This window comes from Triticum aestivum, chromosome 4B (assembly GCF_018294505.1).
Source record: "Triticum aestivum cultivar Chinese Spring chromosome 4B, IWGSC CS RefSeq v2.1, whole genome shotgun sequence".
NCBI lineage: Eukaryota > Viridiplantae > Streptophyta > Magnoliopsida > Poales > Poaceae > Triticum > Triticum aestivum.
In genome coordinates this window covers 122,362,292-122,366,933 of record NC_057804.1, presented here as the reverse complement: position 1 = coordinate 122,366,933, position 4,642 = coordinate 122,362,292, and positions in this window count along the sequence as shown.

Sequence of the window (4,642 nt, the reverse complement as noted above, 5' to 3'; positions counted from 1 at the left end):
AGGGCACCGTCTAAATCCGTTGAGACGACACCGTATGAATTAAGGTTTGGAAAGAAACCTAAGCTGTCGTTTCTAAAAGTTTGGGGATGCGAAGCTTATGTCAAGAAACTTCAACCTGAAAAGCTCGAACCCAAGTCGGAAAAATGCGTATTCATAGGATACCCTAAGGAAACTATAGGGTACACCTTCTACTTAAGATCCGAAGGCAAGATCTTTGTTGCCAAGAACGGATGCTTTCTGGAGAAAGAGTTTCTCTCGAAAGAAGTAAGTGGGAGGAAAGTAGAACTCGATGAAGTACTACCTCTTGAGCGGGATAGTGACGCAGCACAGGAAACCATTCCTGTGATGCCCACACCAACTGAAGAGGAAAACCATGATAATGATCAAGGTACTTCGGATCAAGTTACTGCTGCACTTCGTAGGTCCACAAGGACACGTTCCGCACCAGAGTGGTACGGCAACCCTGTCCTGGAAATCATGTTGTTAGACAACAATGAACCTTCGAACTATGAAGAAGCAATGACGGGCCCGGATTCCAACAAATGGCTTGAAGCCATGAAATCCGAGATAGAATCCATGTATGAAAACAAAGTATGGACTTTGACAGACTTGCCCGATGATCGGCGAGCGATAGAAAACAAATGGATCTTTAAGAAGAAGACGGACGCGGATGGTAATGTTACCATCTATAAAGCTCGACTTGTCGCTAAGGGTTATCGACATGTTCAAGGGATTGACTATGACGAGACATTCTCTCCCGTAGCGAAGCTAAAGTCCGTCCGAATCATGTTAGCAATTGCCGCATACTATGATTATGAGATATGGCAGATGGACGTCAAAACAGCATTCCTTAACGGGCATCTTAAGGAAGAACTGTATATGATGCAGCCGGAAGGTTTTGTCGATCCTCAGAACGCTAACAAAGTATGCAAGCTCCAGCGATCCATTTATGGACTAGTGCAAGCATCTCGGAGTTGGAACATTCGCTTTGATGAGATGATCAAAGCGTTTGGGTTTATGCAGACTTATGGAGAAGCCTGCGTTTACAAGAAAGTGAGTGGGAGCTCTGTAGCATTTCTCATATTATATGTAGATGACATACTCCTGATGGGAAATAATATAGAATTTCTGGACAGCATTAAGGCCTACTTGAATAAGTGTTTTTCAATGAAGGACCTTGGAGAAGCTGCTTATATATTAGGCATCAAGATCTATAGAGATAGATCGAGACGCCTCATAGGTCTTTCACAAAGTACATACCTTGATAAGATTTTGAAGAGATTCAGAATGGATCAGTCCAAGAAGGGGTTCTTGCCTATGTTACAAGGTATGAGACTGAGCTCAGCTCAGTCACCGACCACGGCAAAAGATAAAGAAGAGATGAGTGTCATCCCCTATGCTTCAGCCATAGGATCTATTATGTATGCCATGCTGTGTACCAGACCCGATGTAAACCTTGCCGTAAGTTTGGTAGCAAGATACCAAAGTAATCCCGGCAAGGAACACTGGACAGCGGTCAAGAATATCCTGAAGTACCTGAAAAGGACAAAGGACATGTTTCTCGTTTATGGAGGAGACGAAGAGCTCGTCGTAAAGGGTTACGTCGACGCTAGCTTCGACTCAGATCCGGATGACTCTAAGTCACAAACCGGATACGTGTATATGTTGAATGGTGGAGCAGTAAGCTGGTGCAGCTGCAAGCAGAGCGTCGTGGCGGGATCTACGTGTGAAGCGGAGTACATGGCAGCCTCGGAGGCAGCACATGAAGCGATTTGGGTGAAGGAGTTCATCACCGACCTAGGAGTCATACCCAATGCGTCGGGGCCGATCAAACTCTTCTGTGACAACACTGGAGCTATTGCCCTCGCAAAGGAGCCCAGGTTTCACAAGAAGACCAGGCACATCAAGCGTCGTTTCAACTCCATCCGTGAAAATGTTCAAGATGGAGACATAGAGATTTGCAAAGTGCACACGGATCTGAATGTCGCAGATCCGCTGACTAAACCTCTCTCGCATGCAAAACATGATCAACACCAGAACTCTATGGGTGTTCGATTCATCACAATGTAACTAGATTAGTGACTCTAGTGCAAGTGGGAGACTGTTGGAAATATGCCCTAGAGGCAATAATAAAAGTATTATTATATTTCATTGTTCATGATAATTGTCTTGTATTCATGCTATAACTGTATTGTCCGGAAATCGTAATACACGTGTGAATACTTAGACCACACTATGTCCCTGGAAAGCATCTAGTTGACCAGCTCGTTGTGATCAACAGATAGTCATGGTTTCCTGACTATGGACATTTGATGTCGTTGATAACGGGATCACATCATTAGGAGAATGATGTGATGGACAAGACCCAATCCTAAGCATAGCATAAAAGATCGTGTAGTTCGTTTTTGCTAGAGCTTTGCAAGTGTCAAGTATCTCTTCCTTCGACCATGAGATCGTGTAACTCCCGGATACCGTAAGAATGCCTTGGATGTACCAAACGTCACAACGTAACTGGGTGACTATAAAGGTACATTACAGGTATCTCCGAAAGTAGCTGTTGGGTTGACACGGATCGAGACTGGGATTTGTCACTCCGTATGACGGAGAGGTATCTCTGGGCCCACTCGGTAATGCATCATCATATTGAGCTCAATGTGACCAAGGTGTTGGACACGGGATCATGCATTACGGTACGAGTAAAGTGACTTGCCGGTAACGAGACTGAACAAGGTATTGGGATACCGACGATCGAGTCTCGGGCAAGTAACGTACCGATTGACAAAGGGAATTGCATACAGGGTTTGATCGAATCCTCGACATAGTGGTTCATCCGATGACAACATCGAGGAGCATGTGGGAGCCATCATGGGTATCCAGATCCCGCTGATGGTTATTGACTGAGAGCGTCTCGGTCATGTCTGCATGTCTCCCGAACCCGTAGGGTCTACACACTTAAGGTTCGGTGACGCTAGGGTTATGAAGATAAGTATATGCAGAAACCCGAATGTTGTTCGGAGTCCCGTATGAGATCCCGGACGTCACGAGGAGTTCCGGAATGGTCCGGAGGTAAAGAATTATATATAGGAAGTGCTATTTCGGGCACCGGGACAAGTTTCGGGGTTATCGGTATTGTACCGGGACCACCGGAAGGGTCCCGGGGGTCCACCGGGTGGGGCCACCTGTCCCGGGGGGCCACATGGGCTGTAGGGGGTGCGCCTTGGCCATCATGGGCTAAGGGCACCAGCCCCTTTAGGCCCATGCGCCTAGGGTTTCCCCCTAGGAGGAGTCCTAGTGGTGGAAGGCACCCCTAGGTGCCTTGGGGGGGAGGGAAACCTCCCCTAGGCCGCCGCCCCCCTAGTAGATCTCATCTACTAGGGCCGGCGCCCCCCCCCCCTTGGCACCCCTATATACAGTGGAGGGGGGAGAGGAGGAGAACAGACCAGCCCCTGGCGCCTCCACCTCCCCCCGTTACGTCTCTCCCTCGTAGTCTCGGCGAAGCCCTGCTGCTGTGACGCCCTGCATCCACCACCACGCCGTCGTGCTGCTGGATCTTCATCAACCTCTCCTTCCCCCTTGCTGGATCAAGAAGGAGGAGACGTCTCCCGTCCCGTACGTGTGTTGAACGCGGAGGTGCCGTCCGTTCGGCGCTGGTCATCGGTGATTTGGATCACGTCGAGTACGACTACATCATCACCTTGCAAGCTTTCGCACGCGATCTACAAGTGGTATGTAGATGAAAACTCTCTCCCTAGACTCGTTGCTTAGATGAACTCATAGATGGATTTTGGTGAAACCGTAGGAAAAATTTTAATTTTCTGCAACGTTCCCCAACAATCACCGACGCCGTCCTCGCTATCCCAGCCCCCATCAACAACGCCTACTGGGAGAGGCGCAATCCATGGGTGCTCCGGCCAGACGACGACTCTGACGCCGAGTCCGAGTCCTCTGACGACTACGACTCTGACGAATCTGACGACTACTCCTCCTACTCCTCTGACGACAAGGTGGACGAGGTCGTCGTACTCTCCTCCGACTCCTCCGACGACGAGCTTGATGTGTAGCTCCTGGCGCCCGTCCTCCACGCCGTCGAGGGGCAGAAGAACAGCCAAATTGATGTGGAAAAGCTGCTGGAGGTCGTCGACAACCAAGAGCTCGTCGTTGTCAAGCAAGAAGAGGAGGGCGGTGGTGAAGAGGTGGTGGAGCCACCGCCGGCCAAGAAGAAGAGGGCGGCGGTGAACAACAATGAAGTGCGGTGCTCCCAACGCCTGAAGATGCTGAAGAAGGAGGAGTGACATGTTGTCTTCAGTTTCGTCAAAAGAAGAAAAAGTTCAGTCTCGTCAGTATGTTAGCATGCCAGTTCTATCTATGTCAGTTCTATCTAGGTTAGTATGAACTTGCTATCTATGTTAGGCTATATATGCAGGTACTATCTATGTCAGTTCTATCTATGTTAGTATGAACTTGCTATCTATGTCAGGCTATCTATGCAGGTACTATATATGTATGCCAGCAGTATTATGTTAGTATGCCAGGTACAAACTAAACTTAATCCAACCTGATAATTAATGACAAACATAGTACTCTCACAAATCTGATAGACAATCCAAGGTTCACCACAATAAAGCTTAACACATTCCAAGTT